The sequence below is a fragment of the Monodelphis domestica genome, chromosome 2 (genome assembly GCF_027887165.1).
Source record: "Monodelphis domestica isolate mMonDom1 chromosome 2, mMonDom1.pri, whole genome shotgun sequence".
Taxonomy (NCBI): domain Eukaryota; kingdom Metazoa; phylum Chordata; class Mammalia; order Didelphimorphia; family Didelphidae; genus Monodelphis; species Monodelphis domestica.
In genome coordinates, this window is record NC_077228.1 from 53631708 (window position 1) to 53658545 (window position 26838).

Here is a 26838-nt window from a genome sequence, read left to right on the forward strand (position 1 = left end):
TCTTGGACCCTTGCAAAAACTGTAGGAAAAAAAGTTCTATTTTTATCTCAATTTGACAGATGAGGAAACTGAGGCAAATAATAGTGAAGAGATTTGCTCAAGGTCACAAAGTATGAGGCAAAAGAGGAACTCATTTATTCCTAACTCCAAGACCAACACTCTATCTACTGAGTCATTTAGTTGCCAATGAAGAGCATACCTACTCCAGGGAGAAGACACAGGACACAGTGACCCAAATGAGAAAATGCTAAAATTCTTGCAGGAAACCTCATTTCCTTTTGACCCACATAATTTTACTGGGTCCATGGGCTCATGCTAATTTGTACAATGGGCACAATTTAAAACATTAATTGCCACAAATTATAGCAAGGAACAGCTAACCGCTTAAGTGCCAACTTTGAAATCAACTCTTGTTATTCACCTTGTGCCAGGTAGATCCATGCCAGCTCATTTACACAATGTTCTCAACTAAGACAGCTCACCCAGAAAACCATGTAATTAGAAGTACAATTTTAGCATATCTTTTCAGTTACATATCAGACAATTCATTATGTTTGCTATTTGAAAGAACCATTGATTGTTGTTTTTTAACTCTGACTTATAACTCATGGCAAGTTTGCTGTTTCCCATAAGGAAATAAAGGGGATTTGGAAATTATTTGGGACCACACATGGTTTATAAGATTGATGGCTATTGATCCTCAATTCTTCATTCTATGTTGTCCCAGATAGCTTAACAAGTTGCCTGTTCTTAATTTTATCGCCACAATACCTCTCAGAAATGTCCCCTTCTCTTCCCTCAAACAGCCATGTCCCTAAATCAGGGCTATAGAATCCCATATCTATTGCAACAACCTCCTAAATGTCTCCCTTCCTTAAGTCTCTCCCTCCAATCCAGCCTCCACATCTATGCCGAAGCATCAATATTCCTTCATCCCAAAGGGCAGATCTGAATGTGTATATCCACCCTCTCATAAACTCTACAAATTTATTTTTTTCTTCTAGGATCACATAAACTTCTCTGACATTTAAGGCTAGACCCTTCTTACCTCTGTAATCTACTTACAGATCACTTTCCTTTTTGCTCTCTCTAGATCAACCATTCTTGGCCAACTTGCTTCTGCTTAAAACCAACACATCATCTCCTGACCCAGCTCCTCAATGCTAGCTCTCTCCATTCCCTGAATTATTTCTGCCCTTACTTCAACCTCCAAGGACTCCCTTTTTTTTAAGATTTAACTCAAATGTCACCTCCTTAAGGAAGTCATTCCCAGGTCCTCATTAGCCAGTGCCTTTCCTTCCAAGATTGCCTTGTATATTATTGGTGAATATCTCATATATACCCTAGATACACAGATTCTCTCTCCCGTCATGATGTAAAATTACTCATAGTAGGGAATGTTTCCCTTTTTCTATACCCTGACCCACTCCCTCATTTTGCAGATGAAGAAATTGTAGGTCACTTAACATAAATTTCAGAGGTGGAATTATCACTGATCTCATATCATGCCTCATCTTCCAAGACAATAAAATCTCTCAAAGCACCTCTGATTCCTACTCTGCTACGACAAATAATTATTGACCCAGAACACATGGACATGTAACTGTATGACTGCCCTAACTACCATATAATGAAATAAAGAGATTCAGGAATCACTAGATCTTTTGGAAGCAGATTGTACTGTGTTTCAATTTGACTCCATTCAATTTATTTACATGATGATCAAATAATCTACCTCCCAACAGGGTATGAATCCTGAACATTTGCTTTCCTCTTTAAGGCTTCTAAATCATTTTGAATTGGTAATAAATAATGTTGTTGGTCTTATCTCCATCTGATGACTTTATTAAGGAAACCTGTTTAGATTAATCTATGGAGCACAATGATGACTTCTATCACATTTCCTGTTTTCCCCCCTTCTGTGTATCCCCTTGACATTATTCCACAAATGATTTGTGAGACAAGGCATTTCCCTCAATTTTTCTGGTTTCAACTCACACCAAAATAGCAAAATTAGTCTTTGAGCCCTTGGGTAGAGATGAGGAAGATTATTCCCTCTTTAGAGGACAAGAAACTTTACTATCATTTTGTTTGCCAACAAATGCCTATGCCAGTTCATTAAATGAATGTGTCCATTTAAAGGAAAGTTCTTACTTGCTTAGCATCCTCAGTATCCATTAGGATTATGAAATAGAAAAAAATCACATCTGAGAGAAAAAAACATACATATTTAGAGGATCCATGATTGAGACTGAATCACTGACATTTCTTAATGTGTATCTGTTTAGAATAAAGTCTGCTGAGAAATTGTTTGTAAATTTCACAAAAATAATCTATTCTCTCATTCATTAATCAAATATTTATTTAAAAATTATATAGCAGATAAGAGAACTTGACAAAGTGGATAGACCAACAGCCTTGAATCTAGGAAAACCTGATTTTGAGTTCTGACTGGACACATAAAAATAATTATTTATATAAGTTTAAGTTTGCAAATTATACTCATATTATATAAACACATTTGTTTTGCAAAGATAAATATATACAACTACACACATATGTCACATTTAATCCTTACAACTGCTCTGAGAAGCAAATGATGTTATTGTCCTCATTTACAGATGAGAAAACTGAGACCAAGAAAGAATAAGGTGTTTGCCCAGAGTCATATAGATAGGAAGTTTCTGAGGAAGGATTAGAATTCAGGTCTTCCAGATTCCAAGTCCAGCCTTGTGCTAACAAGTTTCTTCATCTTGCCTCTGTAATCCTAGGGAACTCTCAACTTCATAATGATTTAATTAAATCTCTCCCTAAGACTGTAAACTGGAGATGAAGTGCTGACCTATATTAGTAGAAAGGATTTCCCATACGGATGAGATCAGGATTCTAGTTCCTATTCCTATCCATTCTTCCAGGCATTGTGTTAGATGCCACAATACCAAGACCAAAACCAAACAAAACCAAAAACAACCTAAAACAAAACAAACAAATAATTAGTTCTCTTCAAAAGGAATTTAGATTATACTTGAAGGAGAATAGGTTTACAGATAAGTAACTACAAATTATATGAAATCTCATTCCCAATAAGTGTAATCACAGAAGGCTCAGCCACTTTAATTAAATCAATCAATCAACCAACCAATAAAATAAACTATTAAAGCATTTTCTTATAAAAATCATAACACTCTGCAGAAAAAAAAAAACCCTTAATTAAATTGAAAGGATCAGTGATCTTCTGGACCAAAGAAGGATAATGCCACACAGGAAACATATTTTGATCATTGAACAGATTTTCATTGGGAAAACTGAGTCATACCTCATAGGCTCTGTACAAAAAAAAAAAAAAAACAAACAAACAAAACCTTGTACTAAGTTTAGCAATGAACCTGGTCAAGCTGTGTATCTACTTAGTGACACTGAGTCCCTGATTAGACTTGAGTTTCTGCACATGGAAGATAATTTTTTTTCCTCTGTCTCTGTCTCCTCCATGTCTCCATGTCTTTATTTCTGTTTTTCTGCCACTTTCTCACTATTTCTTCCTCTGGCCCTCTCTGTCTCCATCTCTCTATCTGCATCTGTATATTTCTATGTCTTTCTCTATCTCTGACTCTGTCTCTGTCTCTCTTTTTTTCTCTCTCTCTCTCTCCCTTTCTCCTCCTGCTTATTAACCATACAAATCAGAGGAACTTTTGGCATTGCAGAGGCAGAGCAAAATGGTAGAGTACAGGAAATGGCTGAGTTTGCCCCAAAACAACTTTAAAATAATAGCCCAGATTCACTTCTAAAGTGTCAAAGTCAACAAAAGGTAGAGGTGAGAAATTTTGCAACCCAAACCAACTTAGGCAATTGAAAGGAGAGGTCTGTGACACTAAGGTAGGAGCTGGCCTAGAGAACACATGGTGGCAACACTAATTATGGTACCTGGTGGAGGCAACATCAGCAACAGCTATTTTGGGAGCTCTGAAGCCAGAAATGATAAGGAAATCTGGCAGCTATTCAGAAAGAAACTACAGGGGACCCTTATGATAGCACCAAGCAAAGGACAAGGCACTTTTTAGCAATTCTATTTCTTATACTACTTCAGCAGGGAAGAGAAAGATGCTTATAATCAAATGGGTGCAGGGGCTCTTATGATCAGTATCACATGTTGTCCCAGGATAGCTGGGGCCCTGAAGAGCAGTATAGCTTCTAGCTTTAAGGTATGATGGGGCTTTCCTGGGAAAAGATTAGAGTGCAGAACAGGAGAGCAACATGCACAGAGTTACCTGGATTATAATAATTTGAAACTACTGAAAATTTACAGACTACCAGAAATAGATTGGAAGAAAAACAGTGTGGAAAGCACCTGAAACTTGGGAACCTGCTCCCATCGTTACCCCAGGAAAAGAGCTCAACTTTTCAATTTTAACAGAAAGACCAGAGTCAAGAAATAGAAAAGGAAGGAAGGAAGGAAGGAAGGAAGGAAGGAAGGAAGGAAGGAAGGAAGGAAGGAAGAAAGAAAGAAAGGAAGAAAGGAAGAAAGGAAGGAAGGAAGGAAGGAAGGAAGAAAGGAAGGAAGAAAGAAAGAAAGAAAGAAAGAAAGAAAGAAAGAAAGAAAGAAAGAAAGAAAGAAAGAAAGAAAGAAAGAAAGAAAGAAAGAAAGAAAGAAAGAAAGAAAGAAAGAAAGAAAGAAAGAAAGAAAGAAAGAAAGAAAGAAAGAAAGAAAGAAAGAAAGAAAGAAAGAAAGAAAGAAAGAAAGAAAGAAAGAAAGAAAGAAAGAAAGAAAGGAAGGAAGGAAGGAAGGAAGGAAGGAAGGAAGGAAGGAAGGAAGGAAGGAAGGAAGGAAGAAAGGAAGGAAGAAAGGAAGGAAGAAAGGAAGAAAGGAAGAGAAGGGAAAAAAGAAAATAAAGAAAGGAAGGAAGGAAGGAAGAGAGAGAGAGAGACATAAAGAGTTACTATGGTAACAAAGAAGATCAAGACAAACTCATGTGATTGAAGAAATTTGGGCAAAGACAAAAAGTTGGATCTGCAAAGCAATGAGAGCTCAGAACATTTGGAACACACAAATCATCAAAGGAGGGGAGAGTGTTCCAATGGAAGTTTGAGGGAGAGCATTTAGGGTCTCCAGATGCCTGGGAATTCACTTGGCTATTTCTGCTTAAAGGTTGAAGACAGATACCCTTCATCAACTCTCTGGCCATTGCCTTCTACTTATACTGTGATCTGAAAAGATATTTGGTCTTGCCCAGAAGAGACTTATTATAGCAGTGCTCTTATTATCTATCTTTAGGTGGAGAATTTTTTTGAAGAGACTTTTATTTCAAAAGCCTTCAATCAACAAGATAATTTAGAATTAGGGTGACCCTAATTTCCCTCTTTCCCCAGCCTTATCTTATCCCCTTCTTCCCAAAGAATAAAAGATTCTTTAGTTAAAGTACTACTTTGTAGGAATGGTTATTAGTGGGGAAATTTACAAAATTGTACTAGAGATAGAAACTTGGTGAATTATAGTGGGGGGAAATTTAGAGATGTTGCACTAGGAAGTAAGCAAAAGAAAGAGGCTTAATCATGAGCCCCTCCCCTTTACTCCTTCCTGTTACTTCATTCCCAACTGTCTTGATGGAGATTTTCTCACAGATGGTAAGTTGTAAATTTTCCCACTAATAACCATTCCTACAAACTAGTACTTTAACTAAAGGATCTTTTATTCTTTGGGAAGAAGGGGATAAGATAAGGCTGGGGAAAGAGGGAAATTAGGGTTACCCTAATTCTAAATTATCTTGTTGATTGAAGGCTTTTGAAATAAAAGTCTCTTCAGAAACAAACAAAATTATCTTACCATAAGGGTAGATAATAAGAGCACTGCTAATAAGTCTCTTCTGGGCAAGACCAAATATCTTTTCAGATCACAGTATAAGTAGAAGGCAATGGCCAGAGAGGAGATGAAGGGGGTCTGTCTTCCACCTTCATGCAGAAATAGCCAAGTGAATTCCCAGGCATCTGGAGACCCTAAATGCCTCTCCCTCAAGCTTCCATTGAAACAGACTCTCCCCTCCTTTGATGATTTGTGTGTTCCAAATGTTCTGAGTTCTCATTGCTTTGCAGATCCAACTTTTTGTCTTTGCCCAAATTTATTCAATCACACTCAGAAGACAAGGATCTCAACACAGCTAAAAGCAAAACATCAAAGAAAACTATGAATTGGATATAAGACCAAGTAGCATTTCTGGAATAGCTATTTTTAAAAATCAAATAAGATTAGTGGAAGAAAACATGGGAAATGAGGACAATGAAAGGAAATTATGAAAAGGCATTAGCAACTTGGAGAAAGAGGCGCAAAATACTGAAAATACTGAAGAAAATGACACTTTTAAAAATCAGGATTAAATAAATAGAAGAGGTACAAAGAAAAGAACATCTTAAAAATATAGTTGACCAAATGGAAAAGGAAATGTAAAAGCTCCTGAAGAAAATAATTACTTAAAAATTAGAATTGGGCAAGTGGAAATGAATAACTCCATGAGATATTAAGAAACAATAATACAAAGTCAAAAGAATAAAAAAGGGGAAAGGAAATATTTCATTAGAAAAATAAAACTCACCAGGAAAGTCAATTAAGGAGAGAAAACTTAAGAACTTATGGACAACTTTAAAGCCATGATGGAAAAAAAAAGCCTAGACTTTGGTTAGACTTCAGATTTTAAGATATTGTCAGCCAAAAGTGCCCCAATATCCTAGAATCATAGAGTAAAGTAGGAAATCAAAAGAATACAATGATCAATACCTGAGAAGGATTCAAATATAAATTCCCAAGAATATTATAGTCAAATTCCAGAGTTCCCACATTAAAGAAAAAAATTATTCATACAGTAAAAAACATTCAATATTGTGGAACCATAGTAAGGATCATGCAGATTTGGCAGCTTCCATATTAAAGAAGCAATGAATTTGAAATATGAGATTCTGGAAGACTAATAAGCTAGGATTAGACCCAAGAATAATCTACATAGCCAAAGTATAATACTTAAGGGGAAATGAATATTAATTAAAATAAGAATTTTCTTACATTCCTGATGAAAAGAACATAGCTGAATAGAAAATTCAACATTCAAATACAAGACTTATGAGAAGCATGAAAAGATAAACATGAAAGAGAAAACATAAAAAGGTCAATAGGTTTAAACTATTTAAATTCCTACATGGGAAAATAATACTTTAAACGTTAAGAACTTTATCACTGGAGGCAGTTGGGTAGCTTAGTGGATTGAGAATCAAGCCAGAGATAGGAGGTCCTGGGTTCAAATCTGGATTCAGACACTTCCTAGCTGTGTGACCCTGGGCAAGTCACTTGACCCCTGTTGCCTAGCTCTTACCACTCTTCTGTCTTAGAACCAATACCCAGTATTAATTCTAAGATAGAAGGCAAGGGTTTAAAAAAAAAAGAACTTCATCATTATTAGGGCAATTAGAAAGTCGCTACATAGAAAAGGCACTGGGAATGAGTTGATAATGGTGTAATGTTCTAAGAAAAGAAAAAAGGATGAATGAGAAAAAGGTATACACTGAGAGAAAGGGGATGGGAGAGAGAAAAATGTAAAAGAGCAAAAGGAAAAAGCATTATAGTAAAGAGCAAAATTGTGGGGAAAACACCTGAATCTTATTCTCATTGTAATTGGATCAAGAGGATATAAACACACAAACACATGCACACCCAAATGGGCATCGAAATCTATCCTATTCAATAGGAAAGTAAAAGGGGAAGATAATAAGAAAAGGGGGTGATGATAAAACAGAGCACAGATTAAGACAGTGGTTAGAAGCAAAGAAGACATTTATGGAGAAAGAGGGTAGAAGAAAGAGAAAAGGATAAACAGATGAAAATAAGTTGGAAGGAAATGCCCAATTAGTAATCATAACTGAATGTGAATGGGATGAATTCACCATAAAACTGAAGTGGATAGCAGAGTGGGTTGTAAACTAGAATCCAAAAATATGGTGTTTACAAGAAATATATTTGAAACAGAAAGATGCACACATAAAATTAAAATAAGGGACTGGAGCATAATCTATCCTGCTTCTGTTGAAATTAAAAAAGGCAGAAGTAGCAATTATGATCTCAAACAAAGCAAAAGTAAAAATAAACCCAATTAAAAGAGGTAAGCAGAGAAACTGTATCTTGCTAAAAAGGCACTACAAACAGTGAAGTAATATCAATAATTAACATAAGCACCAAATGGAATAGAATGCAATTCTTATAGGAAAAGTTATTCAGATTCAATGAAATAAATTTTCAAGTCCTGAAAGAACTGGAAGATGTGATTACATGGTCTAGAAAGAAGTATAGAAAGATTCAGATGCAGAGGTCAGAGGGATAAATGTAAAGTCATTCATTTGGTACAAAAAATAAATATCAAAAGTAGAATATGAGAGAGGCATAATTGGTCAACAGTCATTCTGGGGAAAAATCTAAGGGTTTTAGTGGTCTACAGCCTAAATATAATGGCAGCTAGATGGTACAGAGGATAAAGTGCCAGATCTGAAGTCAGAAAGACACATCTTCCTTAATTCTTATTTTGCCTCAGACAATTACTAGCTCGGTGACTCTTGGTAAGTCACTTAGCCCTGTCTGCCTCAGTTTCCTTTTCTATAAAATGAGCTGGAAAATGAAATGGTAAAGCCCTACAGCATCTCTGCCCAAAAATCTCCAAATTTGGTCACAAAGTTTTGGCAACAATTGAAAGTGGCTGAGTAACAGAAAGTTCAATATGAGTCAACAATGTGACTTGACAGCCTAACAAACTAATTAAGAGAATTCTAGCTTCCAGGAATAGGAAAATGACAGTTTTGCTGCACTTTGATCTTGTCTTACTCTGCTGAAGTATTGAGGTCATTTCTGGGAATCACAATTTAGGGAAAATGACAACCTGGACAGTGTCCAGAGGAGGCCAACAAAATGGGGAAGGGCCTTGAATCTATGACTTTTGAGGGCCAAATGAAGACATGAGGAATATTTGATCTTGCAAAAAGAAAATTCAGAGATGACAGCTGTCTTCAAGTAATTGAAAGAATATCACGTAGAGTAGAAATCATACTTTTCTGGTTAGTAGCTTAGGAGACAATCAGAGACAATGGGTGGAAATTGTTGTTCATTAATTCAGTTATGTCTGACTCTTAGCAACCTTGCATGAGGTTTTCTTGACAAAAATATTAGAGTGGTTTGCCATGTGCTTTTCCATATCATTTTATTTATAAGGAAACTGAGGGAAACAGGGTTAATTGACCAGCCCAGGGTCACACATCTAGTAAGTGTCTGAGACCAGATTTGAGCTTAGCTCTTCCTGACTTCAGGTCCAGCATCTATCCACTGAGATACCCAGCTGCCTCATAAGTAATAATGAAGCAATTTAGGGTAGGTGTAAGGAATAGCTAACAATTAGAGCTATAAAAATGTTAAGTTGTCAGGCATTAGCCTGTTCCCCTTCCCCAACTTTTAGGTTTCCAAATTGGCCTTAGAAGAATACTTATTGGATACACAAATATAAGGATCTTTGGGGACAAAGAATTGGAGTATATGATCACTTATGACGCTTTTTGCTCTCAAATTCTATAATGATTCTTTGTCTGAAGTAATTGTGACATCACTGTACTTGATGATTTGCTGAGTATCTGTTCAATCCAGTAGGATAGATTAAATTAAACAACAAATTCAGTTCTCTTGTCTCCTGCCTAGAAATGTGACTCCAAGAACTCATGAAGCCCTCATCGGTCTTCCAAACAGCATATAGTTGCTGTTTATTATTTGTTCCCTCTCTCCAGATGACAGCTTAAGAGATTTATAAGTGGAAGGGAATTAAGAAGATATTGAGTCCAACCCTCTTGTTTTATAGTTGTAGAAACTGATATTAAGTGTATTGAAGTAAATTGTTTGGTCCCTGGATGGAGATACAACCCTTTGTTGGTTAATGTTTGTTGTCCTTCATAATCAGAGTACTAAAATGGCATTAGTATGTTGGGGTCAATGTAAAGTATTGTAAGAGAAGAGGAGACATTCTACATGGAGGAGAGAACAGTCTCTGAGAGAGACTAGCTGAAGAGAGAGTAGAGGAGGAAAAGAAGAAAAAACTGGGAATTCTAAAGAAGAATCAGAAGCACGAAGATCTGACTGGCAGTTTGCTTCTGGCTTGGGGAAGGCAGAGGAGAGAAGGTGGATTCCCTAAGCTGAGAAGAAGCCTATTTCTTTGGAGATCTACTGTCCCTTCTGAACCCCTGAATACCTTCAAAAAGACTCTGTGACAGCAGTCTGAAGTCTGCAGTGGGATTGTGGATTGGAACATTTGAAGGGAGCCATCCACAGACCTTTTTCCTAGGATTTCTCTCTGTCTCTTTCTCCCTTACTTGTCCCTGGACTCATATTTTTAAGGTCTAGCTAGTTGAGAGTAGGGACAAGAAGCAGTTGGCAAAAGGGAGAAGACAGGACTGAGAAGACTGTGACCTCTAGACTGGGGCGGAGGGAGGGGGGACCTGCTAGAGGGGACAATCTATAGGACTTCCTTGCTTGCCCACTTTCCTACCTGATATCCTTGCCACCCCTTCCCTGCTTGAACCCCAATAAATTAGCTGACATTTAATATTTATGTTTGGGCCAGTCTCTAAACAACATAGTTAAGGGGATTGAAGATTTGGGGACGGTCACATCTCTCCCCAAAAGAGGGTTGACTTCTACATCCCAGTGATTCAAGATTGCCTGATTCAAGGAACTGACATCTTTCCTTGGCAGTTGAGTAGTCCTAATACCCTGAAAGGAGCCGATAGTTAATGTCCCTGGGGAAAGCAGAGGCATAAGAAATCATCTTGCCTCTCAAGGATAGATTGGTCCTCAGGAGACCTGGGATCCTCTGAGGGAGGCATCTTGCCATCTCACTGAGGCATTCCCTCTCTAGTATCCTGTCCTCTATTTCCCAGAAAACATCTCAGGAGAGACATACTCCCTTATCAAGGGGACAGGACCTGGCTTATTTCCCCCCAGAAGGAAGGGAGGAGAACAATCTCTTCACTCTCTCTTACCCCTATTCCCTCTTTTTCCCATCATCACCATCTCCTCTCTAATCCCTTCATTACATTTGGCACCCCAGTTAGAGAACAAGAATCCACCACTGGCAGTTAGAAGTGACTGGGGGAGGGGTAGCAATCTTGTTACACAGAATTCTGTCAACAGTACTCCATTTCCTTCATTACAGTATGTCCAATCAGCCCAATAAGGACTATTCAGAACAATATGAGCCCAGAAGGTTTTACCCTGTTGTGGGCACAGATATTCTATTTGAACATTTAGGTTAGAGATGTCTCTAAATTGGCATATCTCATCTTTTTCCTGAGCTCCTGCTATTCTACATTGTTCATATATAGCACAGCCCTTTCTTTGATACAGGTAAGCCATATAGGACTTCCCTGTGCCATTGTCTCCTGTGTCTCACAATTGATAGTTTTCCAGAGTGTCTTGTATCACTTCTTCTAACTTCTGTGTGAATGCTTGCCTTGAGTTCTCTGTAAACCTACATTTGGCATTTGAACAATATGACCAGTCAGTTCATGGGAGCTATACTTTTTCCAGTAGATTCTGAATGCTTAGCAGTTCATCTCAAGAAAGGACCTCAGTGTCTGGTACTTTATCTTGCCAGTTGATCTTCAGAATCTTCCTAAGACGATCCAAATGAAAGCGACTCTTTTTCTAGCCTACCACTGGCACACAGGGTTTCTTGAGTATACAACAGTATCATACCACAAGCCTAGAGGATCACTCAGAAGTAGGGTCTTTGCGTCTTCCCTTCCTTGACAGAGGGTCCAGATAAGTTCGACAAAGGTTAACTTGTAATGACAGCAAATAAGAAAGGCCTAAAGTGTTAGGATTATTTAAACTAAGGAAGCAATAGCTTTCAAATTAAAATAATCCTCATGTACTCATGCATACCTTCCAAAATGACAAAGTCTGTAAAAGACAGAAGATTTATGATGTCAGAGATCATGGGAAAATGCATTCAATCAATGTGAATAAAGGAAAACAAACTCTCTGATCTAACTAAAACTTTATTTAAAAGCAAAAATAACTGGAGCTCTAGCTGCTTGAAATTGACTAAACCCCCACTTCTCTGACTCTTTTCCAACTGAATGGTCCCTCCTTGGAGTGGGATTGGTCTACATAAAGACCAATCCCGTGCCTGGAAGTAGGAGGCGTGGTCCCTCCCCCAACACAGAATTGGGCCATTCAAGACCAATCTCACACCAGGAAGTAGGGGTGAGGGACCCCTGAAGCATGCTAGGGGAGTGTAGTTTCCCTGGCCACAATATTTTTAAAAAAGCAGATGATAATTGAGCTGGAGTTGGTCCAGCCATTGGGAATTTTGCATAAACACCTATGAAGCTTTTCATACCCTTTGACCCAATGCATCCTTCTATTGGGTTTATAAGCCAAGAAATTTATTGATGATATGAAAAGACCTTTAGTTCTCCAGTGGATCTGTGGTCTGTTGCCTCCAATGATATAGATTACAATCTATTGATACCTATATACTCTGTGTGATTCTTGCCCATGTCCTCTTGAATCCTTCTTAGGGAAGACTTATTGAGGCAGCTTCATGGAGGATCCTCTAAGATGTGATGTTTCTTAGTAAAGTATCTATACACTATTTTACTATCAATAGAGATAAAGAGGAAGGGAAATAAAGAGGAAGAGAGAGGGAGAGAGAAGAATAAGAAGGTAGAGAGAGGAGAGATAGAGAAAAACAGAGAGAGAGACAAAGAAAAAGAAACAGCAAGCATTTACTTATATATACCACAAAGACTGGGCTATGGTTGAATAAATGGTACTTATAATAGCAACCTGGGATACTGGAATATTGCTGTGCCATAAGGAACAACAGATAACAAAAAATTGGGGGAAATATAAAAAATCTTGTGAGAAGTCATCCAGATTGATCAAAGGAGAAGAAAAAGAGCAATATGTGCAAGTAACCAAATATGCAAATTAATCTCTCCAAATGGCAGCAAAATTCTGATTTTTTTTAAATGAATAACAGTGGTCCTAACTTCTAAAGCATACATATGTCTTTTCCTATAACAAATGGAAAACTGTTGAAGTGTAAAGTTTCATGTATAATCCATCTTCTAATTCACTCTTTCCAGGGATTAAAATTCAGTTAGAAGGAAACATAGTCCAAATGAGAAGATTGATATATCCGGAGTAAGAAAACCAGGGCTCACTTTCTGGTAATGCTACTAACTACTAAAAAGCCATTTAATTATTATCTAATAGCATATAGAAAAAGGCAGGGTTTTTTTGTGTTTTTTTTTTGTTTGTTTTTTTTTGTGGGGAGGAGTGTTTAATGAGAAGAATGACAAGGTATTTTCCATATTGTCCCCTGATCTACAAACTATAGAAAATGGACTAAAGTTAGTATAAGTTTTACTTTGATCAAGAGAAGATTGATTAGTGAAGGAATAAAATGTCATAGTGAACTCTAAAATGCAGTTATAATATTGTACTATATTCTTACTTAGAAATCTTAAAGAAAAATAAATACATAAATGGTTGACATAAGTTTGACATTCTGCTGCCAAAAAATCTAAGGGTTGAATAAGATATTTCTTTAGATTCCATCAACTCATCACTGCAAATGGAAGCCCTAGTAAAATGGGGTAACCTATTGTATGGTCTACATCTCCTTGTTACTCTATTATGGAGCAAATAAATTAGGCTGATAGAAAAAGTATATTACATCATTTTGGATTTTTTTTATTTGTTTGCTTTTGAGACAATCTCCTCCTCTTGTCCAAGATGGAAATTTAGTGACTCTGACAGCAGATGGTCTCAGAAGTCTTAACTTGCCCTATTTTTTTAAACCCTATACTTCCATCTTGGAGTCAATACTATGTATTTGTTCTAAGGCAGAAGAGTGGCAAGGGCTAGGCAATAGTGGTTACACAGCTAGGAAGTGTCTGAGGCCAGACTTGAACCCAGGACCTCCCATCTCTAGACCTGACTCTCAATCCACTGAGCTACTCAGCTGCCTCCTAACTTGCTCTATTTTCCAAAGAGGGCCATATTGATCATCTTAATCTCCCCACTCCTCTGCCCCTCTACTTCCATGTCTTCAGGCACTTGCCATATTGATGCCAAATTTAATATGAACTCCTCTATAGCAGTTTTGAACTCCCAAGCTCAAATCATCTATCAGCCTTAACCTCTTCTAGTAGCAAGAAATATAGGTCTGGGCTACTATCGTTGACCAAATATATTCCTTCACACTGAAGTTCCTATGGTATATTTTGAATACAAATTACAAATTTGACCAAGATTACCCAGCTTCTTCCTCCTAACTAGCCTTTCTTTCAGGATTTAGATTCCTGTTGTCATGACCTACCATCCTTGATTCAGTCCATACTTCTGAAGAGACATGTGGATCATTGTGGATGAGATTACAGATTGTTGAAATAACATCATGCAGAAAGAGGATGGAATTCTGCTGCCAATGGGGGATGGGGCTAGAACCTCTCACCAAGAAAAAGAGATCAGCAGTTGGAGAGAGGATTCTTCTCTCTTTTGAACTTGAAGAGAGGGGAGCATCTTGCTGCACTCAACCTGTTGTGATCCCTCCTCTATCTGAAGAAAATCAGATTAGCCATCCACTCCTCACTGGTGGATAGAGACTTTTTCCCTTTGGGGAAGAGGAGAGACTATCCACCCAAGAAGATTTTCAATTGCCCTCTTATACAACTGTCCATCCCTCTATTTCAGGAAAATCCAATAGCCTGACTCCACAATCTATTCCCCTGAGGGGAATTTAGGATAAAATAATAATTAAGGGATTCCTAAGTTTCTTCAGAAGTCTTAACTTGCTCTATTTTCTTTTTTATTTATTTATTTATTTTTTGAAACCCTTACCTTCTGTATTGTAATCAATACTATGTATTGGTTCCAAGGCAGAAGAGTGGTAAGGGCTAGGAAAGGGGGGTTAAGTGACTTGCCCAAGGTCACATAGCTGGTTACACTATTCCTAACTACTACAAAGAATAAATAGATTTTATTAATCCAGAAAAAACTGAACATCTTGTTCATCTAATATGCTAAGGGGATCAGGATAATATCTGTCAAGGGAAGAAGCCAGAAAACCAGAGACTGAAGAGGAGTTCCTCCTTGCCTCTCAGCTCTGGACCTTGATCAAATCTCCCCTATTCCCTTGTGTAGCTTTACCTAAGAGAGGAAGTAGTGCTTCTTTTTATCAGTCCCCTCTCTCTCTTAGACCTTCCAAACTTTAGTTCCTGATCCTCCTGCTAGTACACCATCTAAATGTTAATGCCTCCAGCACTGGTACAACTTCTACAATGCATCCATCCTTCAGTATCTTTATGACAATCCTGCCTAAACTTTGACCCTTCTGAGTTTGCTTCTAACCCATTTACCTACTCAACCCCCACCTTACAAATCAACTTGATCCCACTGTCACATAAGACAGAGCAAAAACCCTATAGAGATTAAAAAAAATAGAATAGCAAATAGGATGCTGTTCATCGGAGATGTTATAGAAGAGATTCTTATACCAGTATGGATTGGAGTAAAGGGACTCTGAAGTTTCATTTAACTCTAAGATTCTCTATGATTCTCTGTGTGTTGTGAACATGAAAAGCAGCAAGGGCCTTCTATGGCTTTGGAGTCAGAGTTCCATGTGGTCCCACGCTTTCACTTCCAGGTGCTGAAAATAGAAAATACAATTAATAATAAAGATGGTGCTACCCACCTGTTACTTTTTCCATCCTTTCATGAGAGTAACAAGAAAGAAATGGAAAAAAAGATACATGCTTAATGAGTTCTGATTCATGCTGAGCTATCTTGATCAGGTACTTTTCAAATTCAAAACCCTCTGAGCCATTCCACTTCATAAATCACATAAAAGTCAGAATTTATTCTCCCAAATTGCCAAAAATCATATCTGATCACAGCAATTTCTTATGAAGTACTTTGTTATTTTGGCTAAATATTATGAATCTTCATCTCCCATTAGCCCAGTATAAGTTCTGTGACTTAACAATTTGGGGTAAACAAATGTCCTTTGATTTACAGAAGCAGCTGTGAAAATTTCTTATTGCAATACCAGCAGTCAGTGAAAATTTTTGCTATTATCAGTAATTATTGTCAGCAGAGAGAGAGATATCCTGAGCTGCCATTCATCTGAGGACTGGAAGAGAGAAAAGAAGGAGGAAGCTAGCAAATGTGCAGAGAATTGGATTAAGCATATGAATTGACCTTGAAAAAGGCATGGAGAAGTAGGGCAAGAATCAAGCAATATTAAATAGAAACACTGCAGGTAAGATGGTAATTACATGGAAACAAGCTGCAATCTAAAACATTTTTATATACACATATGTAGATTTTTATTTCTCTTATGTTAAAAAAGATGTAGGAATTGAAGACATCTTCCATTTAGGCAAATGGAGTAGAGTTAGAATGTATCTTGAATATTTACCTTAGGGTAATATGCAATACCCCAGGCTGTTTCTGAATCTCAATTTATGTATCTCTGGGGGAAAGCAAAGGCAGTGTTTTATTGTAAGCTCTCCTAGGTAAAAACTCAATATATCTTAAATAAAGCTTAACTTTTTACCCCTACCCAAAATAAATATTCTTAATTTCTTCTTATTCTTGTTAATGGTAATCCCATCATTCCAATTACCAGAGTTCAAATTGTCCCTCTCTCATGTCCCATACAAAAGAAATCACTCTCAGTCTCCAATTTGCTTGCTTCCTTCCCCTTCATTCATCCCCATTGCCATCACTCTCCTTCTAGCCTTCATGAACCTTTTTGTTCATATGATTCACATTCCAAGTCATAGTTTCCTTAAAATTGTCCATCTTTTGGCTTTTTTATTCGGCTTATGCTGCCACTCTGAGTTCAGTTGGATTTTTGGAGTTAGGATGTGAAAAATTCCTTTCAATACATTTTCACTCCCTCAAAGCTAGTTGTGGTCCATACATTTCTCTCCTCCATGTTCCCACTCCCTGCACACTAGAGCAGAAGTGGAAGAGAGTTCATTTGTGTCCTGATTCCCTACTACAATCCTTAACAAATAATAATTGCACTATCAGATGGTCTAGGAGGATTATTCTCAAGAAGATCTGTGTATGCCTCCTATAAGCAAAAATCGACTTATCGTCATGATGGTGATGAGACTCTGAACAGATCTGGGTTGATCCTCTCACAATAGACATCCAATTTGTCACTAGGCTCCTATAAGACACATTTCTAGGCTTGTAGGAAATGCTTTCACTCTTCTAGAGCAGACATTAAGAACCAGGTCATTTCAATTCCAGGTTAAGAAATGATAGCAGGACTTCTATGTTTTATATCACTCTTCTTTTGTGCCTTTGATTACCAAAATGAACAAATAAAACAGAGGAAGCCCAACATCATCCTGTACACAATTCTGGACTAGGAATCAGGAAGACCAAAATTTAAATTCTGCCTTAGGCACTTACTATCTGAGTGACCCTGAGCAAGTCATTTAATGCTGAGCCTTAGTTTTCCCACTTATAAAATGAAAATAATAATAGTTGTGCAGATAATTAAGATAATACATACAAAATAATTTTTAAATTTTAAAAAACACTTATCTTCCATCTTAGAATCAATACTGTATATTGGTTCTAAGTCAGAAGAGTGGTAAGGGCTAGGCAATGGGGGTTAAGTGACTTGCCCAGGGTCATACAGCTAGGAAGTGTCTGAAGCCAGATTTAAACCCAGGATCTCTCATCTCTGGGCCTGGCTCTCAGTCCACTGAGCCATCTATCTGCCCCCTGTGTAAATCTTAAAGATATTTTTTTGTTGTTCAGTCATTTGAGTCTTGTCAGACTCCATGAGACCATTTGGGATTTTCTCAACAAAGATACTAGAGTGGCTTGTTATTTCTTTCCCCAGTTCATGTTCCAGATGAAGAAACTGAGGCAAACAGGATCAAGTGACTTGCCTAAGATCACACAACTAGTAAATGTCTGAGCACAGCTTTGAACTCAGGGAAATGAGTCTCCTTGACTTTAGGCCAAGCACTCTAGCCTCTCTACTAATTACATCCTTGTTGATACAGATAGATGGATGGATGGATAGAGAGATAGATAGATAGATAGATAGATAGATAGATAGATAGATAGATAGATGGATAGATAGATAGATAGATAGATAGATAGATAGATAGATAGATAGAGGGACAGAGATAAAGAGAAAGAGAAAGAGAGAGAGATGGAGGGACAGAGAGAGAGAGAAAGAGAGGAAAAGAGAGAGATGGGTAGAGGGACAGAGATAGAGAGAGAAAGAGAAAGAAAGAGAGAGATGGAGGGACAGAGATAGAGAAAGAGAGGAAAAGAGAGAGAAAGAGATAGATAGATAGATAGATAGATAGATAGATAGATAGATAGATAGATAGATAGACAGACAGACAGATGGATAGATAGAGACATAGATATTCTGGATGGGGAGGTGAATAAGAAGCAAAGTGACGGGAAATCTGATCTGAAATTTGATTCTTAGATTCCTAGTCAAGTCTACGTGTCAGAAACTTAGATGTGACCTTTAACTCTATTGACAACCTCATTTTTCTCTGAGCTGGTGAGGTTTATGTTCTTGCGTTAGTTTTAATGAATCCTGTTCCTACATGTAATAAAGAGGAAATAATGTCTTACTCTACTGAATCCCTTCTTCCCTCCTGATTGTCCCTCTTCTGTCATGTCTTATCCTCAGATGTTTCTTCAATTCCAATTTTCTCTAGTGAGTGGACTTGATTTACTGAAGTTGGCTTATGTCAGTCTGGAGATCCTCCCTTCACCTGCTGTTCTAGATATGAGAACCCCAGTCCTTAGGGGGAGCAAGTCTATCCTCTACATTCTTTCCTTTTATTTCAAACCCAAACTTTTCCTGCCCTAGACTTTCTGGTTAAAGACCTAGAGATATCTTTTATTCACCTTACCTCCTAGATAAAGAAGACTCTTCCTTCTCTGGCCATCCAAGTTATTTCTCCTCTCAGGCTTCAATCAATCACTTCATTTAAAATTTTTTTATTAAATTCCCCAAAATTTCAGGAATAGGCATAGGTATGGAAGATACATAGATAAAAATGAAGACAATCCCTGCTTATAGAATAGCTTCCATTGACTTTCTGAAGTTAACATAGAGGTGAAATTCAATTAAAAGGACAAAAACAGTGAAAGGAGTCCTAAGAATTCAGCACCAGCATCACTTGGTGAGTACAAGTTACAAGCATGGTAAAGTGGAAAAAATACTGAACTTGGAATCACAGGACATGAATTCAAATTCTGGCTTGACCACTTGCTACCTGTATGACCCTGACCAAAACCAATTAGCATCTCTGATCCCCAGTTTCCTCCTCCATATGATTAGGGTATTAGATCAGTTCTAGGTCTACATCTGTGATCTCAGGACAATGTAAGAAACTGGAAGAAGGGAAATCCAAGCCACTGTTTGTGAGGTTTGGACTATTGGGAACATAAATAGAACTTTTCATTGAAGTAGAGGAGGGCCAACGATGACCAAATTCTCAAGAAGAGTTACAGACTATCTTTTTTGGAAAACATGAAATGCCCTGAAGGATACATGCAGGATAACCTATTTGTTGAGGTTATAGTAGAAAGAATTTATGCAGTGGGTCGAAGGATTGTTCAAGTCAACCTCTAATATTTTTCCAACTCTGAAATTCTATCAGCTGTGACTGATTTCATGGGTGAATATCCCTTCACACAGAAAATGATTGATTCAGTTGCCCCATGTCCCAAGGGAGCTTCCTGTTATCCCTAAATAATATAGTGGATGGCTTTACTTGGTAATAATAGACAAGACCTGAACAAGAATCAGAAGCACAAAGAGTAACTTACAGCTTCCTAGTATTGTCACAGAATATTAGATCTGTAAGGAGACTTAAAGGAGCTCATCTTATCCAACTCCCTCATTCATATCGTAACAATGATGGCTTGACAATGTTCACTTGCTGGAGTCATCAAGGTCAGTTTCCAGGAAAATTTAATTTTTAAAAAAAAAATTTAACATTAAAATTGACTTTGACCAGTCACGCTAATATTATAGCTCCTGCCAGTCACTTTAATTGGATGATGGCCTAACCTTGTTTGGAATGTATTTCAAAATTCTATCTTCATCATATTTTTTAGATTAGCTATTATAAGAAAAATGTAAATTAGAAAAATTAGTAAAGGGAGCTGAAGGGATATAGTGGCATTTGTCACACATATATCATCTTCTGCATAAAGAGATGACAAAAAGCATTGTATTTGGAACAGTTTCTGAAAATTCTGATACAAAGCTTGACAGGTCCCTAAATATCAGCATTACTAAATTCTACTTTGAGAATTCCATCAAGGCTGACCTTTTCTTCTCCCTGACTACATTTCCTTAAGAAGGGGCCTCATTTAATTCATTTTTTTATCAAAATGAGTTTCTTTAATTTTGACTTAATAATTTGTCACTATGATGAAGTGAATAGAACTCTGGCCTCTGAGAGGAATACCCAAGTTAAAATCCCTCTTCTGGCACAAACTGGTCATGTAAATAAAGCAAAGCAAGTCTCGAGGTCATGGAATTTGGGAAAGAGTAAATTAAGAAAGAGAAGGAAAAGAAAAGGAGAGGAAATAAAACATCAAATTATAATTCTAACATGAAACAACTGATTACTGACATGACGATTTCTAATTATGAATCTGTGTAAAATCAATCAACAACAACTTTTTAAGAATTAACTTGGGGTGAGGGGCCAGCTAGGTGATAGTGGATTGAGAGCCAGGCCTTGAGGCAAGAGGTCTTGGGTTCAAAAGTGGCCTTAGACACTTCCTAGCGGTGTGACCCTGGGCAAGTCACTTAACCCCTATTGCCTAGCTTTTACTGCCCTTCTGCTTTGGAATCAATAAACAGTATTGATTCTAAGATGGAAGGTAAGATTAAAAAAAAAAGTAAAAAAAAACTAAGTATGTTGGGCATTGTGCTAAGCACTGAGGGTTTAAAAAAAAAAAAAGGATAAATCATCATTCCTAACTGCAAGATTCTAACTAGTTAGAGCTAGAAGGGACCTCAGAAGGCATCCACTCTTCAATTTAGAGATCAGGAACCAAGTGAGGCACATATAGACGAGGTACCTTAACCACAGTAAATAGCTGAGCCAGGATTTAAACCCTGGTCCTGTGAATTCATATCCAGAACTAATTCCTGGTCCTTGCTTTTTGCCATTTTGGAAAAAGTGAAGGATTTTAAATGAGAGGAGCTAGGTTCATATCCCATTCCTGAAGCTCATCACTTGAACATCTAGTCGAGTGACAACCTTCCTACGCCTCATTTTCTTCATCTCTAAAATGAGGAGGTTGGATTAAATAGCCTGAAGCCTCTTCCAGCTGTAAATACATGATTCTAGAATCTTAAGACAGTGGGCATAAGATATGTTGCTTTTGTTAGCATACACACATTTTCAAATGAGATACTATGTGTAAAGTACTTGTCAGAACTTTAAACTTATAACTATTAGCTATTATTTGCTATCAAATAAAAGCAAATTTGGTACTTCAAATCTGAATCCAGCAGTCTAAAACAAAGTGGGGAGCAACTAAAGTAGATATATTTTTTATTTCCTCCCTAAATTAATAGGTATAAAGTTTAGAATTGAGACTACTGCCTTCTGAAAGAGAAAAAAAAAACACTTTTAGGTAAATATTAATTAAACCTACAATAGATACCAAATCTCTTTGTTTCTAGGTATATCATTATCCACTTATGGAAAAAAATAATCTCCCCAAGCCATCTCAAACCTGTTCATTAGTTATCTTACCCTACCCTTCCTGTCACCTGATGAGATTCTCTCTAAGCAATGGTATAAAGGACTATTCTATTGCTTCAATGGTCAGCTTCGAAGGTTTCAAACTTTTCCACCATCGTCAGCATCAGAGGTCTTCAGCAACTCCAGCCTCACTCCTGCTTTAGACAGTCATGGGAACTCAGCTCCACTACTTGTATCCAGAACTGTAAAGACCAATATGTCGGGGGTCAGTCGGTGGGGTTTGTTTCTTTGATTGCTAGTTCCCGTTCCCCTTTGGCTACTAATAATTGGGACATAAATATAGTCATTTTCCCCCCAATCCTGAATCAAGCTGAATTCTCCCGTAGTCAGTCCTTTCTGGTTTTCCAGGGCTTCATTGTTTTTCAGGTGCCAAATAAACTACATGAGTTTGTGCAGTCTTTTTCTTGCATACAGCTGTTGAGAAATTATATACCAAATGGGTATTACTTAGCATTCTGGTGGCCGACTAGAGGAGAGGAATAGAGGAAACATATTAAATGAATCACCTTCTTGTAGAAGATGTCTATTTCTTTAACATATATTTATTTACCAGGGCTCTGTTATTTTATGAAATATTGCTTGGGCTGTGAATAAGCATTTATCAGATCAGCTTTCTACTGATTTTACCTTTCAGTGAACTGGAAGTTCATTCCTTTGCGCCAATTTATTCATCTTGTCAGGGACATTCATTTTAGAGGAGAGAAAGAGGGGAGAAAGATGTTGCTGTTTCTAAAGATTTCATTCTAGTACACAGAAAATCAGTTCATTCTTGGATCTCCTTCTCTTTGGGCTATTTTCTCTAATGGGTCCTCTTGTTTTATTCCAGCCCTACAATACTGAATCCTTATTTTCAATGATGCTCAGGCCCTTAGAGAGTCTTTTGGGGCAAGATAGATAGAATGGTGATCTCTCCGATGGTGATGTGCAGAGCCAGGCAGAGGCATTTCTTCACCTGCCCACGGCAAGGTTAGAAAATTGTGCCCATTCTCTCAATTTCTGCCATTTTAAATGTGCCCCTTTTACATTACTGTTCACTGGAGGCAGTGATCCTTCATGGAAACATGCGGCTTCACTAATCACAAAACAAATATGATGAAGAGAGGAAGTTTATAGCTTTAAAAAACAAGGGAATTTATTCCTTCCACAATCGCATGTTTATTCAGTTCTGAAGTTATTGAGAGGCAGCTAGGTTGCCTAGTGGATAGAGTAGTTGACCTGGAATCAAGAAGACTTGACCCTGGGCAAGTCATTTAACTCCTATTTGCCTTACTTCTCTCACCTATAAAATGGGAATAGGATAGCACCTACTTACCTCCCAGGATTGTGGTGACTTTCAAATGAGACTCCAAAAGTTCAGAGCACAGAGCCTAGCAAATGGTAAGCACTCTATAAACTCTAGTTACCATCATTTATTAAGCACCCACTCTGGGAAGTGTTTTGGTGGATGCTGAGCTTACAAAGATGAAAACAAGAGAGTCCTTGTCCCTCCTCCCCCATTCTAATGGGGGTTGGAGGTGTTAATTATATATGTGTGTGTGTGTATGTAAATAAATTCAATAATATCTATAAAGTTAATACTAGATATCTTGAGTGGAGTCTAGAAGTATCTATGGCATGAAAGTTGGGGAAGGGCTAGACTTGATAGCAGTTGAGTAATAATTGTTTTCTCTCTGTAGATCCTATCTTTCCATTCTCCAATTAAGTACTCAGTTCCAAACTCCTACAATTTTTTTAGAGCATTTTGTCTGGGTCCCTACTTTGCATCTAACATACTCTACCTTGGAAAAACAATATAGCATTGTGGATAGCATACTAAACTCAAGGTCAGGAAGATCTGGGTTCAAATCCTGCTTCTGACACTTGCTAGTTCTGCAAACAAGTCTCTGAGTCTCAATCCTAGTACTTATATCACAGGGCTACCAGGGGGTTTCAAGGAGATAATACAGGTGAAATGTTTTTAAAAAGTTAAAATGCTTTTAAGATTTATACAAGTTTATTATTATTATTATTATTATTATTATTATTATTATTATTATCTTGTATTACATTTATGTGTAAACATGTCATATTCCCTAACCTCTAAACTGTGTTCAGGATAATCTGTTGTTCAGTCATTTTTCAGTCGTTTCTGATTCTACAAGACCCCATTTGGGGTTTCCTTGTAGAAAATAGTAGAATGGTTTGCCAGTTCCTTCTCCAGCTCATTTTACAGATGAGGAAACCGAGGTAAACAGGGCTAAGTGATTTGCCCAGGGTCACATAGCTAGTAAGTGTCTGAGGTTGGATTTGAACTCAAGAAGATAACTCTAGGTCTGGTATTCTGTTCACTGCACTAACTAGCTTCCCCAGTATAATCCAAACTCCTAGTATGCAGAAATTATACAATTTATGTCTCTATCCCTATTGCCTAAGACAGTTTTATATGGAGCAGGATCTTATTAAATATTAGTTTAATTAAATTGTACTCTGAGTGAAAGTGTATTAACTCTTGTCCTTTCTTATATATCTAATCCATTGCTATGCTTGTTTAAATAAAGTCAGGCTTCAAGAACAGAGCTAAACACCCAGGCATTTATCTCTATGCACTAAAACATGTGACCATTTTGCCCTCAGTATGGGATGAGGATTATTGTCCAGTAGTGTCACTTTGGGATTTATGCTCCCTCTTCTTATTTTTCATATGAGACATAAAGTTTTGAGATTTGGATCTTTATAGAGATCTAGAAACAATGGTGTCTAGTCCTTCCATTTTACATATAAATAAATGAAGACAGATAGAAGTAAAGTGCCTTGACCAAAGCCACACAGCTAATAAGGACCTAAGGTACGATTTGGATTTAGATCTTCCAGATGAAAAATGAAATGCTCTATGCACTGTACCCTCTGGCAACATTACGAACTTGATCAAACTGCATTGTTGGCTAATTCTATTGTTATTCTTTAGTTTGGCCTCTTTTATTTTTACTATGTGAAATGGGACTCTGTATTCTAGAATCATAACTAGGGTAGGTCAACTAGATTTTTGTCTTAGGGCACTAAAAAGTAAAGCAATGAAAATGCCTGGAACTGATACTATCTCTATTTCTTCCTATTTCTATAGGAATGGTATCCTTTTTATCACTGGTCTTATGTACCCATAAGATCTCTCTTTGTGGTGTTTCATAGAAGACACATTTTGTACCTCTGTTCCAGGTATTGTCCTAGACCAATGATGGGCAACCTTTTGAGCTTGGTGTGTCAAAATTCACCAAAAAACTGACCATAACTTGGGCATTGTGTCGCTTTAAGGAAAAATCCCATAATTTCATGAAATCTATAGTTTAAGTCAGAAAAATATATAATTTTAATATATAATTATTTAATATTTATTTATTTAACTTACCTGATTAGTGACTTCTTTGTTCATCTGTCAGTCAGTTTCTTTTGTTGGCTTTGATATTATTTAACTTGTGTGGGGTGCCCTGAACTAAGATAAGTGAGGAGGGCAGAGGAATTCTTTAGATAATATGCCTATTGGTGACTTTTTTTGTTGTTGAATTTCATTGGTTAAATCTTCAATTGAAGGTTGGTATTTTGTACACTTCAAGCCCAAGCAAGTACTACTAACTTCATCTGTCAATCTGTTTCTTTTGTTGGTTTTGATATTATTTTGAGAATAAGGTCTCAAAAATACATAAAGGAAAAATGTGAGTAAAGCCATTGTTATATTTTTCAGGGTGCTAAAAGTGTCTGGTAATCAGTTCCAGGCACTCCTCCATTGCAGGTGGGCCAGAGCCCCTCCCAGTCTTCCACAGGCAAGGCCCCACCCCACTCCTCCCCAGCTGGCTGGCCTGAGGCCAGCCTGTCCCCAAGAGCTCCTTCCACAGCATGTGCTCCTCCTCCCTGCCCCCATGGGAGCCCCAAGAGCCCCAGTTACCTGGCAAGCAGTGCCTGCCTTTTGCCCTGTACCCCCCACCCCCTTAGCCAGTGCATGGAGCAGCCCTCCCCACTGGGCCAGGGCAGGGCATGGCCAAGCAGGGGAATTCCTGGCCCTAAGGCACCCTGAGCCCACATGTGGCCTCGTGCCATTAAACATGGCTATGTGTGTCAGTGTTGACATGTGTCATAGGTTTGCCATCATAGTCCTACACACTAAAATCACTTATTTCTGGTCAGATAATTCTTGCAAACACAAAGACTTTAATTGGGAACAGTTTAGATAATGTGATACTATGCTGCAGAAGATCAACAATATTTATTTTAGTTTTGATTGAAGACACAACCAATTTATTCATTTTCTTTTTCTCCTTTCAAATTGAATAGATTGTATAGATAGACATTATTAAACACCTTGCCCAGAAAATCTGAGAGTAAAATTTTTTACTATAAAAATTATGTTTGTAAAAAGATATAACTTCTACTTCATCCAAAAATAACCATATTGAGTGTTTTAAATTTTGGAGTCTGTGAGCTTTTTAAAAAATTATTTGATAAATGTATTTCAATATAATTTATTTATTTTTGTAATTCTGTGAATTTTATTGTATTTAATTTAAAATATTCTGATATTGTCAGAGAAGTACAAGACACTCAAACAAAGTTAAGAACCAGTGGACTTGGAGTCTGACAGAGCTTGGATTAAAATCCTGCCTCTTACATTTGCTAGCTGTATAACCAGGAAAGATAGATGAATAGATGGATAGGGAGAAAGAAAGAGAAAGACAGTAAAATAGGAAGAGGGTGATGAATCAAAAGATCTTGAGTGAGAAAGAGTAAGACAGACAGACAGACAGACAGACAGACAGACAGACAGACAGATAGATAGATAGATAGATAGATATGTAGCAATAGATAAGATTGAATGGATAGATAGTTAATAGTTAGAAAGATAGACAAGTAGTCATGTCGTTTCACCACTCATAACCCAATTATTTCAAGTTAAGTGTGTCTAATAATAATACCTGTGGCATTTACCTCCTAGTGTTATGA

The 26838-nt window shown here is 37.3% G+C and overlaps 2 long non-coding RNA genes across 2 annotated transcripts in view; one reads left to right on the top strand and one right to left on the bottom strand.

Annotated features, from left to right (window-relative positions):
• Window positions 1-10096: 10096 nt before the first annotated feature.
• LOC103104127 (uncharacterized) lies at window positions 10097-22931 on the top strand. Its single transcript, XR_008916083.1, has 4 exons — window positions 10097-11407; window positions 13159-13242; window positions 16094-16337; window positions 21789-22931. It is a non-coding gene; the product is annotated as an uncharacterized LOC103104127 (long non-coding RNA).
• The window catches only part of LOC103104007 (uncharacterized), a 54407-nt gene continuing 42676 nt past the window's right edge, over window positions 15108-26838 (bottom strand). Inside the window, exon 3 of the long non-coding RNA XR_001627654.2 lies at window positions 15108-15725. This is a non-coding gene — a long non-coding RNA (uncharacterized LOC103104007). The remainder of the gene's footprint in view (window positions 15726-26838) is intronic.